This window comes from Ornithorhynchus anatinus, chromosome 18, assembly GCF_004115215.2.
Source record: "Ornithorhynchus anatinus isolate Pmale09 chromosome 18, mOrnAna1.pri.v4, whole genome shotgun sequence".
Taxonomy (NCBI): domain Eukaryota; kingdom Metazoa; phylum Chordata; class Mammalia; order Monotremata; family Ornithorhynchidae; genus Ornithorhynchus; species Ornithorhynchus anatinus.
In genome coordinates, this window is record NC_041745.1 from 8672687 (window position 1) to 8698125 (window position 25439).

General features: G+C 43.6%; 2 long non-coding RNA genes across 3 annotated transcripts in view; one reads left to right on the plus strand and one right to left on the minus strand.

Moving 5' to 3' along the window:
- Positions 1 to 25439, plus strand: part of LOC103170215 — a 180155-nt gene that overhangs the window by 94907 nt on the left and 59809 nt on the right. The gene's annotated exons all lie outside the window — the stretch shown is intronic.
- Positions 2161 to 25439, minus strand: part of LOC120638960 — a 58732-nt gene continuing 35453 nt past the window's right edge. Inside the window, exons 3-5 of the long non-coding RNA XR_005661021.1 lie at positions 18599 to 18739; positions 13185 to 13300; positions 2161 to 2199 (exon numbers count right to left, since the gene is read on the minus strand). This is a non-coding gene — a long non-coding RNA (uncharacterized LOC120638960). The remainder of the gene's footprint in view (positions 2200 to 13184; positions 13301 to 18598; positions 18740 to 25439) is intronic.

The following is a 25439-nucleotide window of genomic DNA, read 5'->3' on the forward strand; positions in this document are numbered from 1 at the left end:
GGCGGGGCCAGGATTAGAACCCTTAACCTCCCAACCCCATGCTCTTTCCACTAAGTCACGCTGCTTCTCAACCAGGGTTTATGCCAGGTGGCCAGAAAAGTTCCCTTACTGAATTTTGCAAGTGTAAAGTAGATTCTCTTGCAAAGACAGTCATGCTCATGGATGTTGTCTTATCATCAGCATCATGGTTTTCGAACCGGAGGACAAATCTACATCCAAAACACTTAATGAAAACATATGCTTTGGCAGAACTGACTACACACAATGTACTACCGATCTTGATGTCAGCGATCTATCCTCTTGAAAATGTTTTACGTCACCCTTCACCTGGGCTGACAACCTCCAGGCAGCCAAAGGTAAGGCAATGCTAGGCCAGTTTCCATCTCTTTTCCACCAAATTATTTCTAATATTCTCTTTTTGCTCTTTTTTGCCCCCCAATTCACCTTGTCATTTATTAGAGGAGGAGATGGATGGATATCGTTAAGTCACTTAACAGTATGGTTGGGCAACAGAGATGAATGGGCTCAGTCAAAGAGGATCTTTTTAATAAGGCGATCTGAGCCCCAGTAAAGTTTGGATGTAGATCTTCCTTAACCATGATGCATAGTTAAAGCACGGAGCATGAATACTGCCCCTCCTCTCCCAAAACGTGTGCAGTCATTCCACCTCAGTTCTGGCCAAACTTCCAAAGTATAGAAGAGTATTAGTGAGGCCGCACTAGGCCAGAGCAATGAACCATCTAAGGATGGAAGAATTCTGCCTCCAGCAAAATCAACAGGGATGATCAAACAATCAATGAACGATAGAGGGAACAGTGGTTATTCTTGATGCTGCTGATAATAATAACAATAGTGGTAGCGGAGAATATGTGTGTTCTAATGTTCTTCCCCAAGCACTTAGTATTGTGCTCTGCACATAGTAAGTGCTCAATAAATGGCGATTGACTAATAATAATAATAATGACATGGGTTAAGTACTAACCATGGGGTAAGCACTGTACTAAGCACTGTGACAGGTGCAATATAAGCAAATCAGACTTAACCCTTCTCCCACATGGGACTCAGGGTCTATGGGGGAGAGAAAGCCCCATTTTACAGATGAGAAACTGGGGCACAGACAAGTTGTGACTTGCCCAAAGTAACACAGCAACCAAATGGCAATACTAGACTGCCTACCCTGTTTCTCCATCCTCATAATTAGAGGCATATCACATTCCTCCTAATAACCTATTCTGGATTTCTCATCCATAAATTTCCCCAACATAGCGATACTTTATGGTTGGTCCTCTCACTTCCTTAGGTAATGGATCCCATATGCCTTCCAGCTGCTGTTTGATCTTGGCCAGGGATCGATTCTTTGCACATCCCTGAGTACCAACGAGGGAGCGATGGGCCTGTCAACTGTCAGGCAACCAGGAAGTGGCAGAGACTCAATCAGTCAATTGCATTCCTTAAGTACTAAATCTGTGCAGAGAACTGTACTAAGCACTTGAATACAAAAGAGGTGGCAGAAACAGTCTCTGGCCTCCCAGAGCTTATAGTCTAGCGGAGAAGACAGACACCAAAATAAATTACAGGTAGGAGGAAGTAAAAGAGAATACAGATATGTACAAAAGTACCACTGGGGGAGAGGGTGGGGAGAATACTTAAGTCCTTAGGAAGGACTCAAGTAAATAAGTGATGCAACAGTAGTTGGGGAAAATAAGGTGGGAGATAAGGAATTAGGGAAGACTTCCTGGAGAAGATGCGATTTCAGGACTTTGAAGATGGGGAGAGCCGAGGTCTGCTGGATTTGAAGGGGGAGGAAGTTCCAGGGAGTAGGGAGGATGTGAGCAAGAGGTTAATGCCGAGAGAGACGGGAGCGAGGCACTGTGAGCTAGTTTGTTGGTTTTTTTGTACAATTATTTGTTAGGTGCTATGTGCCAAGCACTGTACTAAGCGCTGGGGAAGACAAGATAATCAGGTCTCACAGGGAGCCCACAGTCTAACCAGAAGGGAGAACAGGTATCAAATCCCCATTTTGCAGATGAGGAAACTGAGGCACAGAGAAATAAAGTGACTCACCCAAGGTCACACAGCAGGTAAGTGGCAGAGTCGGAATTAGAACCCAAGTCCTCTGACTCCCAGGGCTGTGCTTCTTCTACTGGGCCATGCTGATTCCCTCAGTCGGTGATAGAAGAGCAAAGGAAGTGAGCTGGGCTGTAGAAAGGATTTGAGAGGAGCAAAGGTAACGGGGGGGAAGTTTTAAGAATAAGTGGAAAGATTTTTTGGGAGCTCAGTTCACGCTACCCATACCTAAACAAAGCCATACTGGAAGGGACATTCAGAAACTGCATTTGCATTTTAGCTGGGCAATTCAGCCTTCCTTCTTTCAACAGAGACAACGAATGAAAAGGAACTGAGGTTAGGAGCGGATGGGGTGGAAGATGTGGTTTTCCTTTTCTCTCATTCCTCCCCCAGCAAAAAGCAAATAAACAAACCCAAAATCCACCCCCTTAAACAATTAGTCTAAGTGAACGACAGCTGGTTCTTTAGCTAAGAAACTCTAATGAGCTTCTATTTTTTCTTCTGTTTGATTCCAGAGTTCTCTCATAGAAAACACAGCTCCCAGGTTTGAAATCCATGCTGTAGTTAAGGAGGGGGAAATTATAATACAACACACCTTTTCTCTAAATATATCAAAGAACGGCAGATATTCTCATTTCCCTCTCATGTACTAACATTTTTTTTTTCCCGGTAGAAAATGTTCATCCGTAAAAGACAAAGGTGAAGCAGACTGGCCTTAGAGCCCAGGCCTGGGGGGTAGGGAAAACTGGTTCTAATCCTGGCTCCTTCCCTTTCTGGTTTTGTAACCTTGGGTGAATCACCTAGCTTCTCTGTATCTCAGTTTCCCCATCTGTAAAATGAGGATTGAATGACTATTCTCTCTCTCCCTTAGCCTGTGAGCCCCTAGTGGGACAGGAACTGTATCTCACCTGATTATTTTGTAGCTCCCCCAGGGTTTAGTAGAGTGCTTGACACATAGTAAGCGCTTAAAAAGAATCATGACTATGATAAAGCCATTTAAGTTTGCAGGGGTTATTAAAATGGTTTTCTGAAGCAGGATTAGTGGGATAGAAGAACAGGAGCCAGACTTCCAGGAAATTCAGAGGAGCTGACGTTGCCCAACAAGGATTTTCTCCTTTACTTATCCCTTCTACTTGCCTGGACAAAGCACATGCCATTTTACGTCTATAAGGAGATATCACTTGAAAGGAGGATGGTGTGCTTGGGTGGTGAAAGAGCAATGGAAGAGGGAGGTATCCTCAACTCCCTATGGAAAATGGACTTCTCTACGGCATTGGGGCACTACCATTGTCTAATTTGATTCATGGCTGAATCTCTCAATCTCTTTATTGAGTGCTTACTTTGTGCAGAGCACTGCACTATATGCTTGGGAGCCCGAACATTGCATTTCTGAGTTTCAGTGCTCATTTTCAACATTACTTTCCTGTGTCATGGTGATTGCCTTGTATCTATCCCAGTGCTTAGCACAGTGCCGTGCATGTAGTAAGTGCTTAAATACCACAGTTGTTTTTATTAGAGCCCACCCATCCCTTGGGTATATCAGTTAATGCAACTGGACATTCCAGTTTTTATTCTGATTACTCTAGTTGTAGATTCGCCTATCAATCAATCAACCAATTGTATTTATTGCTTACCTAGGGCAGAGTGCTTGGAGAGTACTATATAATGGAGCTCCTATGTTCCCTGCCCAGAATGAGCTCCCAGTCTAGAGGGGGGATGTCTGTCTTTCCTGAAGAGCGTAAGCCTCCTGTGTGCAGGATATGCATCATTTCTCAAATGTTCTTTTGAACACACTTAGTAGAGTGCATTACACCCAATGAGCACTGCAAGAACACCATATTGCTATCTCTCTAAGAAATTGTGAGCTTTTAGTGGGTTGGGGTTTTTTAAATTGCATTTGTTCAGCGCTTACTATGTGCCAGGCACTGTTCTAAGCACTGGAGTAGATATAAGCTAATCACTTTGGACACAGTCCATGTCCCACATGGGACTCACAGTCACAGTTTGACAGATGAAGTAACTTGAGGCCCAGAGAAGTGAAGTGACTTACCCAAGGTCACAAAGCAGACCAGCGGCAGAGCCGGGATTAAAACCAAGGTCCTCTGACTCCCAGGCCCGTGTCCTATCCATTAGGCCGTGTTGAGGTTGTGTTTTGGAGGAGGTAGCTAAGCTTACCCCAAAGGCTCAAGGTGGGGAAAGTGAGCCATCTACTTGGCATAAATTTCCCGAAAGCGCTGTAGAAGTTTTCTACTTTCAGGTCCTGCCTGGGCTGCCTCCAGGAAACAGACCTCTCAGTGGAGACTATTTCAAGACGACTTGGAAGAGATTCAGTTTCCAAAGAAAACTTTTTCCAGGAGGTAAAAATTGTTGAGAAAGAAGTGGGTCATTCCAACCACTTTGGGGTGAACAGGGTCAATCAATCACTAGTATTTGCTGAGTGCCTGCTCTGTTCAGAGCACTGTCCTAAGTGCCTCAGAGAGTACTACAGAATATGTAGACGTGACTCCTGTCCTCAAGGAGTTTTCAGTCTAGCAGAGTTTTCAGAACATGTTGTAGGGTGACTGGGTAAAAGCCAGACCCATTAAAAACCCTCAAGTGTAGCTTTTTGAGCCAAGGGGAACTTGTCTTGGGAAAAACACTGCTTCGACTGAGAGGCGAAGAAAAAATGAGTGGAGGAAGGTGAGTAAATGTACATTAACCCAAACATGTGGTTAGTAATAAGAGACATGAGTTTCCACAGAATTTCAGTGCCTGAAATGAGGCCTGTGAAACCTGGGCTTATGAAACAACTTCTTTTGCACAAACCAATGATTTAGAGCAGCTAATACTGTTAAGGAAAAAATTTGCCAGGGGTTGGGTTCATTAACATCAAGGTTTCTTTTGTTAACCTCCTTGACGGTACATTAAATACATCCACACCTTGGAAAGGCAATTGATGGATGCCAAGCATGACATTTAAAATATTTTTTAATACTTTTGAATATTTTAATTAAAATTTTTTTTAGTAAAGTCAAGGAATCCAAATGAAATGGAAACCATCTGATAAAGCAGTCACTCCACTCATTAAATTAATTCCATGGACAGGGAAGGCTTATCTGTGTTAACGGGGGCAGGAGAAAATCAATCCCAACCACTTCTTTAGCTCATAGTTTCAAATTTCCATATTTTTTTTCCCAAATGGTCAAACGAGTAAAAAAAGTGAGCAAACTGGGATCTTGGTTTTAGTCTTTCCACACTTTCCTGGGTCGGCGGGGAGAAGAAGGAGCAGGAAAATGGCTCAAAGATGGGCAGCGGGAAGAAAGAATTGGGGGAGGAGCAGAAGGCCTTGAGAAGCAGCGGGGCCTAGTGGAAAGAGCCTGGACCTGGGAGTCAGGGGCTCTGGATTCTAGTCTCGGCTTTGCTACTTGCCTATTGAGTGCCCCTGGGCAAGTCATTTCAATTCTCAAAGCCTCAGTTTCCTCATCTGTAAAATGGGGCTTCAATAGCAGTCTCCCTCCCCCTCAGACGAGGTCTGTGTCCAACTTGATTATCTTCTGTTTAGATACGCAGAGTTCTGTACACTGATTGGCACACAATAAGTGCTTAAGAAGTACCACCATTATAAATCCACAAACTCTATGTTTGACTATCCCCAAACAATTGAAAGTTTTGCCCTTTCTCGCCGAGGAATTTGTTGATTTTTTCTGAGAGGAAAACCCAAGCCAAATAACGCAACAAGATGACAACAGCGTATCTTGTTGGTTTTTCCAGGGTTTGGTTGCAACCGCAAATGCGTTCGTTTTTTATAAAGAGCCCAAGGAGAATGTAGCGCTCTGCAAAGGAATGGTCTCCTTGACCATAATTGAAACTTCCTCGTTCGTTTGCAACCACAACCACAAGGTTAAACTGACCCTCCATTCTTTTGGAGTTTCATGCCTGAAAAATGCACTAATTATCCTTGCCAAAGTTTGATGTTTCCTCCCAAACTATTTACTGTCAAGTAACAGATCCTAAACCAGGTAGCTGACTAAGTTCTTAGTCACAGAAACAGAAGTTTCTCATTTGAAGCCCGCCCTTTTCTCCTGTTTCATTACCTCCCCTCGGACAGAGGACTCAAGCTGGAAGCCAGGAGTAAGTAATAAACTAAAAGTATTTTAGATAAGTGTACAAAACCCCGAGACCCCCAAAATCTAAGGCCATGGGACGCAGTGTTCTGTCAGTGAAATCCTCTAAGAACATACGAGCAAGGTAAGAATACAGATGGCTTGACACAGCTCCCCGGTGGACACATTATTCTGGGAAAATGGACACTGTGTTGTTTATCTCCACATGTTTCATATCTCTTGAGCACCCATGATGTCCAAAATGCTGGGGTTGGGAGCCTTTTTGCAATATTTAAACTGTAGGTGAGGACTCATCTAACCATCTGAAAAGAAAATCCTCAGGCAAGAAATAACCTTTGAGGACTGCTTTTAAAGAGAAATGTTTGGCCCCAGTAACTCTTACTATGGGCCCACAGTACCCTTGGAACTTTACAGAAACCTTAAAGCGCAACAAACGTGCAAGGGAGGAACTTAGAGCCAGCGTGAATGGCATTTAGAAGTGAGAAAAAAATCAGTCATGCTGTTGATAAAAAGCACGTGAGAAATCAGTAAAAGCTCATGGGTCGGTTCTGGGTGCCCAGGACCCAGGGCTCTTAGGCTGATCTTTGGAAAGCCTTCCATACTCGGAAGGGGGCAAGTCTAATTTGACCTTCTGGTTTTGCCGGCTACAATTCTGTCCTAAATCTGCCTGAGACAGAGGACCTCCTGCAGGAGCCAAAAAAAAAAATGATGGTAGGGTTTGCTCTGTGAAATGAAAGCAAGGGTTTGGGAGTCAACATTTCTCCTGTCTTCCCACACAGTGTACCCCCATGACCCTGGTCAGTTCCTCTGCAGGACAGATAGGCAGTTTCATGCCCTGCTCTGGCATTCAAGTTCTGCTGGTATTGCTTTGAGCTTTATGGGTCTTGGTTTTTGTGTTTTTCAGTCCTCTCTCATGTGGTCCACGTGGCTTAGATGAGGGGAAAGGAGCTGGGGAGGAGGAGGACAAAGAGGAGGAGGAGGAGAAGGAAGAGATGGGAGGAGGAGGAAGAGGAGAAGTGGCACACAAGCTATAGTACTAGAAGTGTTTTTCATTTAACAGATGGGGGGACAGTATCTGGAGAGGAGGAACAAGAGGAGAAGGAAGAAGAGAGGCCCAAGTTAGAGCACAAAAAGGTTTCTCACTCCTCACCTCTATGGACATGATTCATCCTATTGTTAACTGAGAAACTCAGAGTTTATACTTCCCTGACCCAATAGTTTGGATTCCTGCGCTAAAGCGGTGCTTGCAAAAGCTGCCCTTTTGGATCTAGAGTGTCACCAACTACTTGCATTCTGCCTCTACTGAGAATGAGAAAAACACATTTTCAAATTTTGCTATATCCCTTCTCTGAAGAATGAAGTGTGGTGGGGTGGGGAAAGGGGACTGGAACAGGAAGACTTAAAGTGTCCATCAGGCAGCTTTCTGGATCAACCAGGGGCCAGGCAGGAGAAGCCACACACTCGAATGGGAGAAACAAGATGGATATCAGCTGTTCAGCAACTCTTACAGAAATCACTATTCAGCAGCGTGGACTAGTGGATAGAGCACAGGTTTGGGGATCAGAAGGACCTGGGTTCTAATCCTGGCTCCGCCACTTGTCGACTGTGTGCCCTTAGGCAAGTCACTTAACCTCTCTGCCTCAGTTACCTCATCTGTAAAATTCTAGACTATGAGCTATAAAATAATTGTCTCTATGGCTGCATTATACTTTCCCAAGCACTTAGTACAGTGCTTTGCACACACTAAGCGCTCAATAAATATGACTGACTGAATGAATGAAAATGGGGATTAAGACCGGGAACTCCATGTGGGACACGGACTATGTCCGACCTGATTTGCTTGTAACCACTCCAGTGCTTAGTACAGGGCCTGGCCCATAGAGAGAGCTTAACAGATATCATTTTTAAAAAACCCTCTGTCGATGCCTTGAGAGCAAAATTGAAAACACATCTGATTTTGGGGTATTCTGAGAAAAAAAAAGTTACTACTGTTTTTGCATTCTGAAGTCCTCGCCATTTCCTGGGGCCAACTAGACAGAGATTTCACTTTCTGTTGGACAAAAAAAAGCTTCATCAAAATCAAGATGAAGGGGCTCTACTGAGATTTAACTTTCTCTTTCCCACTCCTATTTTGTTTTAGAGGAAATAGAAATTTAAAAAGAGTGATGCAATTCTGAGGCATCAGTAGAGAGGATATGAAAGCTCCCTAGGCTTTCCAAGGCCGTTTTTCTATAGGCGCCCATTCAAATACAAAACAGACAGTGAGGCCTAGTGGAAAGAGCACAGTCCTGGTAGAGAGGAGACATGGATTCTAATCCTAAAGCTGCTACATGCCTGCTGGATGACTTTGGGCAAGTCATTTACCTTCTCTGTGGCTTAGTTTCCTCACCTGTAAAATAGAGGCTAAATATCTATTCTTCTTATCCCTTTGACAGCGATTCTTTTGTGGGGCAGGTTTTGTGCCCATCGTGATTGTCTTGTATCTACCCCAGCGCTTAGCATAGTGCCTTGCACACAGTAAGCACTTCACAAACACCACAATTAATACTAAAACAGAGAAGCTCCATATTTAAACAACCCTACGGTTCGATTATTACTCTTCCACCCGCTAAAGGAAAATAAAAATGGAAGAAAGCCGAGGGGGGTTGGTTCTGGAAAATCATATTGCAATACCTGTGTCAGTAAATGCTGGAAGTCTAGATCCTTCAAATTACTATTTAATGCAGAAACTGCTCTCAGATTAATTCATTATACCTACTGCCATCATCTACCAAGCCTCTACTTCATGCAGAGTATTGTACTTGGAGACTATGATATGATCCCTGCGCTGGGGGGAGCTTACCACCTGATCCAGTTCTTTACTATTCTCTGACAGGACCTCAGAAATTCAGGACCACCTCGGAGCCAATAAGGACTCTTTGAGGTACACCTAAATGATAAGATCCCGGCCTCTCTGCCCTTGTGTACCCACAGAGGGCAAAGTCCTTCACCCTACTGACGAGACCTAGTGTCTCAGTCTCTGCAAAGTCCTTCACCCTACTGACGAGACCTAGTGTCTCAGTCTCCGGGTCTTCAAAGGGAAGATAATTACCCCAACCCACTTCACAAGAAGGTTGAAAAACTAATAAGACAGATAAGAGAGAATGCTCTGAGCTCAAAAATAAAGAAAGAAGCATTCCACTTTTGAAAATCACTGGAGATACAAAATTGAAATATCAATCTTCTCAACTATGCACCGACCATTGACAAGATCCTGAGAAGTATAATCAGTGGCTTAAAATGATAATCTTTAGAAATCGTTTTCATTTACTACAGAGTAAGTATTCAATGCAAATGAATGTCCCTTCTGAAAATTCTGCATTTTTAATGAATGCCGGGTGGCCCAATCTACTTTTCAGATATGAACTCTGTTATTGCCGTAACAGTTAGGGAATTGTTGGTAGCACAGACTTTAGGAGGACAAAATTTTCTGGGCAAGCCCCTTTTCTTGAAACTACCCCTTTCTACCCTTCAGAGGCCACATTCAGACTAGTCCTCCTCGACATGTAGGCAGGAGCAGCCGATTTCTTGCTCATTTTCCAAATTACCAGTGCCCTACAATATTAAGGAACTCTGGACCCCTTTTATGGATGAAGAAAAATACTATTAGCTGTGCCACTTTGCTCCTAATTCCACTCCTCCAAAACAAGAAATTTTTAGATCAACACTAGCACCAAGGGGAGAGAGAGGGGTGTACCACCAGGGGGAAGGAAAGGGCCGGGCACCAGGGGGAGAGAAAGGCAGGGTGCATTACGGAGGAGAAGAGCATGGCACCAAGGGGGGGGGGGGCGGTATTTGACCAGGGGGAGAGTGGATCAGGGCACATGGCGGAAGAAAAGTGTGGCACCGGGGGAGAGAGGAGCAGGGCAACAATATTCTCCCCAGTGGATTCTCCATTCTGGAGGTTTGCACAACAGATGGTTGGATCTGAAGCTGGTGATGAGGCTGGGAGAGGAGAGAGGAGGCAATTTGCTATTTACTCCTGGGGCAGGGACTGATTTTCAGTGTGTCACCCTTTGACTCAGAAAGATAGTTCTCTTTCCTGACCATGGAAAAAACGCACCATATCCTACAACCCTTTCCTGCTGGTTCAGAAATTATGGGGCGGGCGGCTTGGAGCAGGTGGAAGAGGAAGTTTTGTCATTTCCAGAGGGAAGCATGATTCACTGGGTCAGGAATTTGGGGGACCCTGAATCAGAGCTGTCGAGGAAGCTGGTTCTTGGACAGCTTTGAAGGGAGGCACCACAGACACACTAATCCCATAACCTGCCTCTGCCTTTTTCAACCTAGTAATTATGGTATTTATTAAGCACTTACTATGTGCTAAGCACTTTCTAAGTGCTAGGGATAGACACAAGATGATCAATCAAGTAAGACACAGTCCCTGTCCCTCATGAGTCTCCAAATCTAAGGGGGGAGGGAGAACACCTAAAACTATGAACTGATTTCTTTGTTCCATAAATTGGTGAGCCTTCTCCAGAGTCCAACTCACAACTTACTAAGGTTCGGCAAGCAAAGCAGCAAACGGTCAAGCGTGCTTGCTGGAGCTATGCTGCTAGAGGGGATGGAAAAATCTTTCTTCTCCAGATCTTCCCCCTCCTCTTAGCTTTTACTTTCCGGAACTCTTTTGTCTCCTGCTGACTGTTACCATCCCTTCTCCCTAAGTGGTCACACAACCCCACATTTAAGCAGAACTCACAAGTTTCTGGGGCTTCTGTCTCACCACCTGAAGAGGGTAACAATAAAAATAATAGCAATAACTACAACAGTAACGGAATTTGCTAAGCTTTACTATGTGCTAAGTACAGGGCAATGCATTGGGGTCGATCTAATATAAACAGATCAGACTCAGCCCCTACCCAACATGGAGTACTGCCTCTTTAAGGCTCTAGCGCAGGGTGGACAGCAGGGGCAGCCATGGCTTGGCCAAACTGCTGGGCTGGTGGTGGGTAGTAGGTCAACAGCAGTTGGCTTCCATTGGCCGAAGTAAATCTTCCTCCTTATCCTCCTCTCCCCTTTTTCCCCCTTGTTCCCTCTCTCCTCTTTCCCGTTTCTCTGTCCTCCCCATGCTCCCATCTTCCCTTTCTTTTCTCCCTCCCTTACCCTCTTTCCCTTCCCAATCTCTCTTTCATTTTCCCCCACATCTTCCCTCTCCCCCTTTCCACTTATCCCCACCCACTATTCTCTGCCCCATCCTAATCCCGTTCCATCTCCCCCCTTTCCCAGACACATCCCAGGTAAGGAATGGGATTTCAATCGATCTTACTTCCAGCTCTCTTACCCGCCTCCATCCCACTACAGTCCCCCAGTGGGGATACTGGGGTGTCATTCCTGGGGATACCGGGGTGTCATTCCTGAGTATTCCTATGGACAGGGAGGTGGGGGAGCGGGGGGGGGGGGGAGCCCAGAACAGATTGATTTCAAGGTGTAGCTAAGTTATGGTTTTGAAATCACCAAAAAATGTTTGGATGAAACAGTTTGATTCTGTGCAGGATATCCAAACACAGGAAAACTCTGCGTGGTTTCACTTCAAGATCTTCACTCGGCAGGAGAGAGCCAAGATCATAGGCCAAGTGGGGACAGAGGCATGGAGGCCAACTCTGCCTAGCTAATGTGTTTGGGGTCTCTCCAAGCCAATCCCCCCCTTTCCACCTTTTCACATCAATTGAATTTTCTACACATAAAATGGATTCTCGGTTTGCAGGTCATTAAATGACAATAAAACTTGCAATTGAGTAACAGCAAGGTCCTGTTGCCACAAAATGAGGCCTTTTGTATTAATCTGCCTATGATCACACCTGCCCTCCTTTTTTGTTTTTCCCTTTTCTTTTTCAAGCTTTTCATATTTTACCTCCTCATTATATATATCGCACCTGATATTTTTCTTCCATCCACCTATTTTTGGTTTGACGCTTCTCTTCCTTTGATTTCCTGCAGGTTCTCCTCCTAATCTGTATATCCTACACTACTTTGTTTTCTGCTCTGGGTTTTTTCAGCCGATTTTTAGTTGGGTTTCTTTGGTGGGGAGGGGACTGCATCTGCCGTTTTCTCCACCCATTTACCTTGCTGCTTTTGAAAATACGGGTGAGATTGTGATGCCTATGAAGGCTTGTGCGTATAAAGGTGAGATTGTGGTGTATGTGCAAGAGAGAGATGGGGTGTCTACGGAAGCTTGTGTGAGAGTCTGAGGTGTGTGAGAGACTGAAGTGTCTTCTGAGGGGTGTGCACATGAGACTGGGGTGACTCTAGAGAAGAGTGGGTGTGAGACTGAAGTGTCTATAGAGAGTTGTGGGGTGTGTGTGGAGAGGGGTGATACCTTAAAAGGGTGCTCAGCCCTCACCCCAGAGACGCCCCCCAAGTCTTCCCCTGACGCCAGAAATGTAAGCTCATTGTGGACAGGTAACGTGTCTTCCAATTCTCTTGTACTGTCCTCTCCCAAGTCCCTTAGTAGATTGCTCTGCACACAGTAAGTGTTCAGTATATCCTATTGAAGAGGAAGAAGGAGGGAGGCAGGCACCCGGACCGGCCCCTAGCCACTTTTTGAGAGCACCGGCAGGATCTGGGAGGATTGTCTATTTTGAGTTCCGGCCTGAGGAGTGTGGCTTGCTCTGGCCTGAATCGCTGCTTTTCTTTAAAGATTTCAAGGAGAGAAGAAGCACCCCTTGCCCCAGGAAATGATGTCTGTCCTTTCAGAGATCTCTGGGGGAGCAACAGTACATCAGACTGGACAGCAAAGAGAAGGCTCTGGCCACGGATTGAGCTAACGTGGCCAGATAGCCTACGTTAGACGGGTCAATCTCACCTCCCAAAAAAAAGCCTCTTTCACAAACTGAATGTAGGCTGTTCGGGAATGGGGCCAGTTCTTTAGACTTTAAGCTCGATGTGGGCAGGGAACCTGTCCACCAACTCTGTTGTATTATATGCTCTCAAGTACTTAGTACAGTGCACTGCACAAAGTAAGTGCTCCATAAATACCTTTGACTGATCGATTGGCTGATTCTTTGGTTCCAGGATACGGTTGATCTTGTTTCCTTGTTTCGCAGTTGTGAGGATTCTTCTGGCACGAATTCTGGGTTTCAAATTTTGCTCTCCTATAAGAAAACAAAAAAGATTTGTTTTCATTAACCTCGCCTAGGTAGTTTTCAAATTCACCCAGTGTTCTTCTTTGGTTTCTTTCAGAAATACCTTCTCTTTTTCCCCAACATTCACCTTTTGGAGAATATATCAAGTGAAGTTACTAGAAGCTGTTCAGTTAATACTTCCATATCCAAAATTAGCATTTTATTTGCCAGAAAGAGTTAATATTCCTCCGTTAGAAGATACTTTTGGTCCCTTTCATCAGAGAGAAGTGTTATATAGTAATAGGTTCTTAAAATTGAGAAAATCGGAAAATAGAAATACGTCATTTTCCTATAGTAAGAGAAGCAGCAGGGCCTAGTGGAAAGAGCACGGGCCTGGGAGTCAGATGGCCTGGGTTCTAATCCTGCCTCTGCCAACTGCTTGCTGTGTGACCTTGGGCAAGTCACCTAACTTCCCTATGCCTCAGTTTCCTCAACTGTAAAATGGGGATTAAATGCCTATTCTCCCTCCTATTTAGACTGTGAGTCCTATGCAGGACAGGGACTGTACCCAACCTAATTAACTTATACGTACCTCTGTACTTAGAACAGTGTCTGACACATAGTAAGCACTTAACAAATACCATAAAAAAATTTATGTTCTCCTTTGAGCATCTTTTCACAATACTGCTATCGAATTACTTAGAGAACACTCCCATTTCAAGATAATAGAGTAAAATTTACTTTGGCTAAAACACCTCCCATCCTCTCTCCTGTACCTTTGAAGTGTTTTGACTGACTGGAATAGAATGATTAAATTCTATTCCAGTTTAGCATCAGATAATGACAGATCTCTAGTGTATTAACACAAGGTGCCCTTTTGTTGGATAGGATGCAAAGGATGACACTTCGAAAACTAAATAGGTCTATATGCACATATGTTAAAATCTAATTCAACCACCTATCGTTTTGGTACATATTTAAGTTATTTGTTCACGCAACTGAATTTATTGCATTTTTGTCACTGTTTTTATATGCTGATGTTGTTTTGATCCATTCTGCGGCCACTGGGGAACATATTAATGCACCTGACATTATTTCTTCCTCTGACTGAAAATCGGTGGTATTTACTCAGGGTCTACTGTGAGCAGGGCATCGTCCTCGATGCTGGGAGTAAATAGGAAAGAAGAAAAAGAATCAATCCTGGCCCTTGGGGGGAAGGGGGGAGGCGTTCAATCTAATGGAAAGAAAAAATCAAAGGACTCACAAGGAGCACCTGATGAGAAGCAGTCTGATGAGATCAGGTTGTTCCCATGGTGTTTCTATCTGCATCTTCTATTCCCAGCATTCCTCAACTGCCTAAAGGTTAACAGGTAAGTGACTTGTTCTTTCTGGGTTTTGATTTGTCAGTTCAGAATGTAGAAGGCCCAACATCTGTCATTTTTCCCCAGGGCCCTGGCATGGAATCAATGCGTTTACAAACTCTGGTTGATGGTTGGAAATAGATGCTCTAAGGATTAGAAAGTAATAGTTCTATAAACAGATCTGTATGATTATAAGATACCTGGGCAACACCCCCACGCTGTAACAAAACGTGGAAGCACTTCCAGAAGAGCCAATGTGAAGAGTATGCAGAAGTAGGAGTGGCTATTTTCATTTGTTTGTCCAACTACTTATCAGCACGTAAGAGAAGAATTGTGGTACCTTTTAAGCATTTACTATGGTATCAAGCACTGTGCAAAGGCGGCACTGTGGCTTAGTGGAAAGAGCCCGGGCTTGGGAGTCAGAGGTTGTGGGTTCTAATCCTGGCTCTGCCACTTATCAGTTGTGTGACTTTGGGCAACTCACTTAACTTCTCTGTGACTCAATTACCTCTTCTGTAAAATGGGGATTAAGACTGTGAGCCCCACATGGGACAACCTGACTGTCTTGTATCTACCCCAGAGCTCAGAACAGTGCTTGACACATTAGCGGTTAACACCATTATTATTATTATTAATAATAAATACAATCAGTTCAGACACAGTCTTTGTCCCTTATGGGACTCCCAGTCTAAGGCAGAGGGAGAACAGCTATTGAATCCTCATTACAGGTGAGGAAACTCACCTAAAACACAGGGTGGTGTAGAAAAAATATACTCAAAATCCTGTGTACACGAAACACTGAACCAAGGGGTTGGAGGGCATAATACTATAGTGCTGGTAGACATGATCCATGCCCTCAAGGAGCTTACAGTCTAGCGATTTTCTTTCTGGCTAGGATCTCCAAGCTTCATTTGAGGATATCATGTAGGCTTTGTGATATTATTCCTCAAAAGGGCAACACATGCAGTGAAGAGGTTTCTTCAAACCCAATTTCCTGAGGAAAGAGCTCAGATGTGGAGCTAAATTGGCCTAAAGGGCTTGGCCCGGGCTCTTCCGGCTCACTGTGGAGAAGAAGAATGTGGGTTCTCTTTCAGGTTTTTCCATCTATTTATCTATCCTCCATCTGACAACTGTGGCAAGTTGGGGTTGAGGGAGCTATTGGGTGGGTGAGTGGGTGGATCTTGGCAGCTAGGAGACACAGAAGCCAAGTAAAGGAATGTGTTTTTCCAAACCATGACCATCTGGACCTTTGGTTAACTTCCTGACTGATCTCCTGTCTCAAACAAGAGGCCAACCATAGTAAATACACAAATGACTACAGTTTCATCCTAGTATTTCTTTTTCAAAAATAGCACAAATCTCAAGCACTTCAGTCCAATTTTTTTGTTGTTGTTGTGTGTGTGTTTATATGTGTACATGCACTCATGAGTACGACTCCAGATTCCACCAGGAAACACCTCTCATGCAGTACCTTAGGCTCTTCAGACAGCTCCTCCCACCATGCCAACTGTACCAACCTCTCTTTTTGGAGTCACACAGCAATGCTGCACTGGAGATGCCTGGCTCTAAAAATGTATTTTTGGAGGATACTGCGTGGTTTTTTGAATTGCAATATCAAGGCATGTGTGCTCTAGCCAGCGGGACTTTTGTGAAGTCAAGCTGCTCATATGTGATGGGATTATCGGGCTTACTTGTTTCCCTTTGCTCCACTGAAAAGCGATTTGGGTTTTTTTATGTTTCTTAAAAGTATGAGAAAAATGTTTGGTTTAAATTTCTCCTGAATCATCTTCAAGGTGGTATTACTGTTATGAGTTTCCCTCACCCAGTATTAAGGAATTTGGTATGTCTGCCCGTCTAGATTAATCAATTACAAATCAGTGCTATTTACTGAGCAATGATTGCGAGGAAAACGCCTCACTAAAGCACTTGGAAACATACAGTAAAATAGACACAATTCCTGCCCTCTAGGAAACGTGTACATGAAATCTCTATTTCATACATATGGTGACTGCGTTTATGCTCACATAACTTTAATAGAACTATTAAAAAACAAAATAGTGTTAAGAGAGTGAAAGCAAACACTTTGAGGAGGTGAGAGGGGATGGGGTCAGAGGCCCAGGTGGAGGAAATTGATTTTTTGTTTTTTATGCTAATATTTAAGTACTTTCTACGCACCCGGCACTGGGGTAGATACAATATAATCCGATTGGACACAGACTATGTTCCATGTGGGGCTTACAGTCTTAATTCCCATTTTACAGATGAGTTAACTGAGGTATGGACAAGTTGAGTGACTTGTTCAAAGTCACACAGCAGTCAAGTGGCAGAGCCAGGATTAGAACCCAGGTCCTCTGACTCCCAGAGTCATGCTCTTTCCACTTGGCAACACTGCTTCTCTATGGAGGATTTAGAGAGAAATGAAGGATTTCTTTTGATAAACGGCAGGCAAGTCAGAAAAGGATGAAGAGGGGCAGTGGTAGTTTGAAAAGGAAATGGGGGTAATTTGAGAAAGAGGATAGCCTGTGGAAAGATCACGTGCCTGGGTATCAGAGGACATGGGTTCTACTACTGAGTCTGTCAACTGCCTATGTGACCTTGGGTAAGTCACTTAATTTCTCTGGGCCTCAGTTTTCTCACCTGTAAAATGGGGATTCAGTACCTGTTTTCCCTCCCTTTGAGACTGTGAGGCCCTTGTGAGACAGAGATTATCTGACCTAATTATCTTAATATCTACTCCAGAGCTTAGTACAGTGCTTGGCGCATAAAAAGCACTAAACAAATAAAACAACTATTATTTGTAGTAGAATCCAGAAACCATCTGCAGAAGGGAAGAAAAGATCTTCAGCCTTGCAGAAATCAAAGCCAAAATGATCTGGCAAGATACAATCAAACTTTTGGGGAATTTCAACCTTTTCAAGAGAAACTTAATCTTCAAAGACTAGGCAGCCTGAAGAGGGAAGGAAAGAAATGTGTGTTTCCCGAGAGAACTAACAGACAAAAGAAATGGAACAGTAGAGACAGCCACTATGAGAAGAAAATCTTGAATCCTCTCAGTGATGTCACTTCCACCAAAAATGGTTGTTTACCGAAAAGTGAAAACCTAGAAATAAGTTCCCACCTCAACCACTAAGAAAGAAGACTAAGGATATCCCACATGACAAAATTTCCTGGGTTCCAAAACTGTATCCAACATTCCCAAGTTCTACTGTTTACCAAGTGCTCTAGATGGTACACTCCTCCGCTAGATTGTAAGGTCCTCGAGGACAGCAGTCTCGTCTACCGACTGTGTTGTACTCTCCCAGTGGTTTAGTACAGCACTCTGCATACCGTGTGTCTAATAAATACCACTGATCAATTCTTCTAAATATTGCCTCCCTACTCCAGAATAGAAAAAAAAAATGTTGGTATTTGTTAAGTACTTATTATGTGCAGAGCACTGTTTTAAGCGCTGGGGTAGACACAGGGTAATCAGGTTGTCCCACATGAGGCTCACAGTTAATCCCCATTTTACAGATGAGGGAACTGAGACACAGAGAAGTTAAGTGATTTGCCCAAGTCACACAGCTGACAAGTGGCAGAGCCAGGATTCAAACCCATGACCTCTGACTCCCAAGCCTGGGCTCTTTCCAGAACTGGTGAGCATTATTCTTCTTGTGTAACACCTCATAGAAAATGAAGTACTAAAAATACAGTAGCCACTGTCGTGGCTCAAATATCAGGACACTTGAGACGATCCTGCAGAATGGTGCTTGTTACAGGAGAAGAATGAAAATGGAGCTCCACTGAGCAAGGTTTTTAGATAAGGCACCTCAAAGACCTGGGTCTTGGAGACCCCTTCTTCTGGGGAGGGCTCCCCTCTTCAGGGTAATGGATTTCTTGGATCACATTTGTAATTGGACAGTAGTAGGGTCTGGTCCTCCCAAACCTGTTGAAAGTTATAAACGAACCCCTGATGAACTTTACCTACCTTGGGCCAAGATATTTTAGCACCAGATGAAGTCGCCTCTAGGGTTAGAACCATGAAATGTTCGTAGAGGACCGTCAAGCCTTGTTGGGTGAACATCTGAAAAGCTTTGGAAGTCTTTGGTGCACAGGGAGGTAACAATTCCTAAGTGAGGAAAAAAAAAATAAGGAGTTGAATAACTCTGTTCTATTCCTGTCCAGTGAATGTGCGAAACATTCAACATTTGGACATTTGAGGAGATGACACAGAATCCCAAAAGTGCTTCCACCACTATCAAAAGAAAAAGTGAAACAGTGGAATATGTAAATAAGTATGGCATCTAATCCCCCTCTGTTGCTGGCAAGACCATAGCCAGGATACTTCTGGCTCTGCTTTCGAGGAGCATTAGCCTTGCACTCCTAATATCAAATTGTGGCTTTAAACCACTAACAGATCTTAGACCGTTAAGTTCCTTGAGGTCAGGGAACATGGGTCTTGCTTCTGTTGAACTCTCCCAGGTGCTTAGTGCAGTGATTTACACCCAGGAGATTCCTGACAGGTCATCGGATTGACCTTTGTTGTTTGTACATCAGACTCAGAAGAAATGTAGGGAACACTGGCAAGATCTCTCTAAATACAATGATGGACTTTTCCCAAGTGGTTGCTCTTCCCTGAGGAAGTCACTGATCAATCAATCATATCTATTGAGCGCTTAATGTGCGAAGAGCTCTGTATAAGCCCTTGGGAGAGTATAATGTAGCCAAACTGACGGACTCATTCCTGGCCCATAACAAGCTTACAGTCTAGAGAATTTGAGGTTCCAGCCCTCAGACTATTCAGTGTAATAGTTTTAGTATTTATTGAGCTCTCACATGGTACAAGGCACTATACCAGAGGTTTGGGAAGTAGAGAATAAAGAAGTGACACATCCTCTGTCCACAACGAGCTTACTCTCTTAGTCTATTCTCCCTTCCTCTTCCAATCTGCCCATCTCCACTCTTTAACCTGGAGGGATTTAAGCTGACTGTAAACTCATTGTGGACAGGGTGCGTGACCAACTCTGTCACAGTGTTCTCTCCCAAATGCTTAGTACAATACTCCGCACCTAGTGATCGCTCAATAAAAATGACTGAATGAGTAGTAAGTACTCAAATACTCCTGACTGATTTGTAACTAATCACCTCGTTCATCTAAACTAAAATCAGGATTATGTAACAGCAACACCTAGAGACTATTTCATTTCCCAAATAACTCAGGCAAAGCCACCAAGATTAATGTCTAATGCTTTTGAGGCAGGTCACTGCAAAAACCCTGGGAACTGAAGCCTTCATATTTTAAGATTACGCTCTTTTGCGTTCAGTGTGGTTCTTTTATGTTTTGCTTTTTAATGTTGTACATAGCTGATAATAGTCCTGAAATAATAATAGTATCCTGTGTTTATTTAGCACCTTTCATCTGAGGACTTCAAATCCAGTTCCCAATCTTTTGCTTATTTCCACATGTGCATGATTTTAGGCCGAGTTTGGTCTTAAAAAGATTCTTTCTGCCTTCAACCAGGATCAGTTTTATGTCGACAGCATTAAGAGGCTGTTTTCAATCAAGGGCTATTTGATATGAGTTTAGCAAAAGGGAAAAATGGAACATATCCTGATTTTATACAGGGAAGACAATACCCGTAATTTCCACAAGGACAGGAAATGATTACCATGCCATTCATATATCCACAAATACTGAACATAGACACACCAAATTGATCCCTGACTTCTAGAACCACACTGACTTTGACATTAAAACAGGGAGTGGACTGACAGACAAAACACAATGGAATGACACCTTTGGGGGTTGATAAAGTTTTTTTTAGTGACATTTTTAGGTCTTTTTTTTCCTTGAAATACCAAAAAATAAAAAACTTTGACATGGTGAATGTGATGGGTTCTGATTTTTATTTAGGTGACAGAAAATAAGTACAAACACCAGATTTTTTTTTAATTGGAGGGTGGGTGGCTCTAAAATATCTCCAAAATCAAACCAATTAGAGTCAGCTGGGAAACATCATGATGCATTAACACTTGTTTGGCTGGTGTCCTGCCATATGAACAAAAAAAAAACTACACAAAAAGTGCATTCAAAGTAATGATGGTAAGAAAACGGCTTCCCAGAGGGAAAAAACAAGGGCTTTTTTTTTCTGACTGCTGGCCAGAAGTTAAAAGGGAGGCAACAATAAAAGCAGCAAAGTATTTTTATTTACAATGGCAAATGCCTCTTTGCGATGTTACTAAGCAGACGGGGACGTGGTGTAAGTTCACGGCCACATGTGGAGGTTTGGGGGAAGAGAGATTTGCTCTAGCAGGTTAAATATTTTATTATCCCGCAGATAAAACCAAAGGACTATAGGTTTTCAATAACCACTGGGAGGGCAAAAAAAAAAAGGGGGAGTGGAATACAGATGGCCAGGGTCTTTGGGCTCGGGCGAACCAATGGCAAGCGACTGAAAGCAATGGCAAGAGTGCTTGAGTTCCCCTGCTCTGACTATGAGTGGCATATAAAGGGCCTGGAGGTGTCAGTTACACATTGCTGCTTTCACCTGTTGGTTCCTCCTTACTTGCTGTTAACAGTCAATCAATCAATCAATAAATAGTATCTGCTGAGTGCTTACTGTCTGCAGAGGACTAAGTGCTTGGGAGAGTAAAATGTAGCAGAGTTGATAGGCACATTTCTTGCCCACAAGGTAAGTAGCATGGCCTAGTGGATAGAGTATGGGCTTGAGAATCAGAAAGGACCTGGGTCCTAATCCCCGTTCTGCCACTTGTCTGCTGCGTGAACTTGGGCAAATCACTGAATTTTGCGGTATCTCAGTTACGTCATCTGAAAAATGAGGATTAACTGTGAGCCTCAGGTGGGGGACAGACTGTATCCAATCTCATTAACTTGCACATAATAAGCTCTTAACAAATACCATTAAAAAAAAAAGAGACGAAGGCTCAGGTTCCCTGAGGGCCAGGAAGTAACAGTTCCACATTGTTATTTTCACATGCAGTTAAGAATCAATCAAGGGTATTTAATGAGTTTACGGGGCGCTGAACACTGTGCTAGGCACTTTGGGAGAGTACAATACAGCAGATTGTATTGCCTGACACATTCAACACAAGCCATCCCCACTACCTCAACAACAACTCAAGCATATGTCCCACAGATGATGAGGAAATCTAAAGGAAGTCATAGGGGAGTAGGTGGGCCAGGCCATGGGTGGCTGGGTTGCTGGAGAGACAGCAGCCCTGGCCACTTGCCCCTGGGTGTCTGAGCGGCTCTATTTAGGAACCCACTGCTCATTCTGAATGCCAGAGGAGATTAGAAAATGTCTCCCAAACATCACTGGCTTCGGCAGAACCAGGCCCACGAGGGACCACCTCTGGTACTGAGGTGAAAAACCAAAGACTGAAAAGTTCAGGACCCTGGATTTTCCAATTTCGTGGGTCCCACCTCAACCCAGGGGGACTCCCTCACCCTTCCACCTCTCTGAACTCGGGGAGGAAATCCCTAGAAAGATACAGTGTCAGTGCCCAAGGCCCAACAGGACAAATCCTGAGGACTCAAGTCAACTTTGGCTATAGGCTGAGCTCCACTGTCCATCTGCACACATTCCCCCCTGCCTGCTTTCTCCTCCACTGTCCATCTTAAACTGTGTTTGGAAAATCATTTTTTTAATAATGACTATTACTTCAAGTGTTTTATTTGTGTTTTGAAATAAGCGTCCCTTTTGTTCTTCAATTTATACTTACACAGACTAGACTCCATCCGAAATGTTGCTAAAGCACTTTGAGTGTGGGAATTTGACGAGTAGAGTGCAACCACGCTGAGTTTCGGCAAGTTAAAACCCGAAGGAATACAAGTTATTTTTTACTTTGGCCAATGGTCTGACCATCAAGACTGCTCAGCTAAGCCAGAACTGGATAAGATTTCTAGTTATGGCTTTAACCTCTGCGTATTCTGTACCAAAGAGAAGAAATGACGAGAAGCAGAGTGACCTAGTGGGAAGAGCACAGGCCTGGAAGCCAAGAGACCTGGGATATAATCCTGGCGCCACTACTTGCCTGCTCTATGACTATGGGCGAGTCACTTAACTTCACTGTGCCTCCATTTCCTCATCTATACAATTGGAATTTAATACTTGTTCTCTCTCCCACTTAGACTGTGAACTCCATGTGGAACAGGGATTGTGTCTGATCCATTAGTTATATCCCAGGGCTTGGCACTTAGTAAGCACTTAACAAATATTACAGCTATTACGTATATTTTGAGGCTTTTGTATTTTCACGGACAGGGAAAGTATCTACCAACTCTGTTATATTGTTATATTGCTCTCCCAAATGCTTAGTACAGTGCTCTGCATACGCTAAGTGCTCGATAAAATGATTGATTGATACTAGAGAGAAACAGGCGAGTAGCTAGTCATTCAGCAGTATTTATTGGAGTGCCTACTTTGTTCAGAACACTCTACAAAGCACTTGGGAGAGTCAGCAGAATTAAAGATACAATCCCTTCCCTCAAAGAGCTTACAACAAAATGAGTACTCACTCCTTTTGCTCTTCCCCCAATCCCTGCCCTACAGCACTTACGTATGTATGTATATATCTATAATTCTATTTATTTATATTGATGACTATTTACTTATACTGATGTCTGTCTCCCCCCCTCTCACCCAGACTGTGAGCCTGTTGTGGGCAGGGACTGCCTCTCTTTATTTGCTGAATTATACTAAGTGGTTAGTACAGTGCTCTGCACATAGTAAGTACTCATTAAATACCACGGAATGAATGAGTACAGTTCAAGATCCCCAAACTGGAATAAAAATGAACTGATTAACAAGATGAAGAGTGATGCTTTGGGAAGTATTTCTCAAAGGAGAAAGTCAAAAGGTGAAAGAAGATCATATAGTTTTCATGCCCTCCTGAATCCTGCTTCAGGATGGAATAAATGCGGCACGTACTTCTAAAACAGTGACACAAGCCACCTCACGCTTAAGCAGAATGTCAATCAGGGCACAGTCTCCTGGAGCTAGTAATTATATTCATTTTCTTTTCAAAAAAAACAAAACTGAACCTAATCTGATGACTCTACAGCACTGCAAAGAGTAAAAAATCAGGCTGGAAATTGCATGTTTTTCACGTGAAAACTGCATTATTGAAAACCTATCATTTAAGGAATACCTGGGATTTCAGGGTGATAGTATGAGCCGATCTGAATTCTGTTCCAAAGAAGAGGGAATATAAAAGCTGAGCCAGCCATCATAGATTTAAAAAATTCACAAGTCCGTTAAAAACCCTCCACCCACCCCTGCCCTACTCCAAACCCATTTCCTTTCCTGATAATGCCACCAGCTCTTCCCTTCCCCTAAGATAAGAGCATAGGGGGAGAGTTTCTCTGAGAAAAATGCTCCTTCTGGTTCCTATTCAAACCCTTGGAAAATAGGATAGAAAGGGGTGTATTTGTTTCGTGTTTAGTACAGTGCTCTGCAAACAGTAAGCACCAATGATGGTCTGATTCGCTGCTAAAGATAAAGTGTAGGCTAACTTTCAATGACTCACCTCTTTCTACCTAGGAAACTCAGAAGGGAAATATTTTGATGGCCTTCCAAATAATAATAATAATTGCTATTATTAATATTATTATTCTCTGAGTCCTGTGTGACACAAGAACTGCCTGATCTGACGGTATCTACCCCAGTGCTTAGCACAGTCCTGGTAATAATAATAATAATGTTGGCATTTGTTAAGTACTTACTATGTGCAGAGCACTGTTCTAAGCGCTGGGGAGGATACGAGGTGATCAGGTTGTCCCACGTGGGGCTTGCAGTCTTAACCCCCATTTTACAGATGAGGTAACTGAGGCACAGAGAAGCTAAGTGACTTGCCCAAAGTCACACAGCTGATAAGCGGTGGAGCCGAGATTTGAACCCATGATCTCTGACTCCCCAGCCCGTGCTCTTTCCACTGAGTCATGCTGCTTCTCTACAACGTAAGTACTTAACAAATACCACAGCTCTTATCAGTAAAAGTCTATCCACACCATTTTGAGATTTGAGTTGGGGAGACTAATGGAGTTATTGCATCCGAAAAAGAGGAGAAAGCTAAACAGACAGAGGGAGTGAGAATGAGACCCGGCCGGAAGGTAGTTTAAGCCAAAAAAAAACTGTAGACTGTAACCTCTTTGTGTGTGGGGATCACATCTACTAACTCTGCCATACTGCACTTTCCTGAGAGCCATAAGGAAAGGGGTCTCTGGACCACCCTTGTTCCATTAACAAATGGCCCCCATACATAGTTTTCATCAGTCTCTGGTCTGTCGGTGACTTTGCCTGTGGGCGGTTAGGAAAAATCACCTTGGTAGGCGCAGCCTCCAGGCCCCATGTGAAATTAGCCTTGGAGTTCAGAAAATCTTATGGCTGGCTGGGAAATTACACAAAGTTCCCAAACTTCAGAGGGCATCCCCAGAAATATCCTGGTCATTGAGGATGGAAAATTCAGATTGCACACAATAATCACTAGTAAGTACAACTGATTGACTGATAATGGGAACGTGTGTATCAACTGTTTTACTGTACTCTGCCAAGTGCTTAATACACTGCTCTGCACACAGAAAGAGCTCAATACCACTGACTGAACAATGTCAATAAGGATCCCAGGAAAAGATCAAGAGGCCTCAGGCTCTGTTCAGTCCAAATGTGAGGAAAACTCCAGAAACAGCAGGGAATGGGTGAGAAGCGAGCCCTAAGTCCCTACAGCACCCGGAATTTCGAGATCCACTCATCTGTCTGGAAGTGGCTCTTTAAACCACTCAGCTGTTTTAGAATGGAGGCTCATCACCC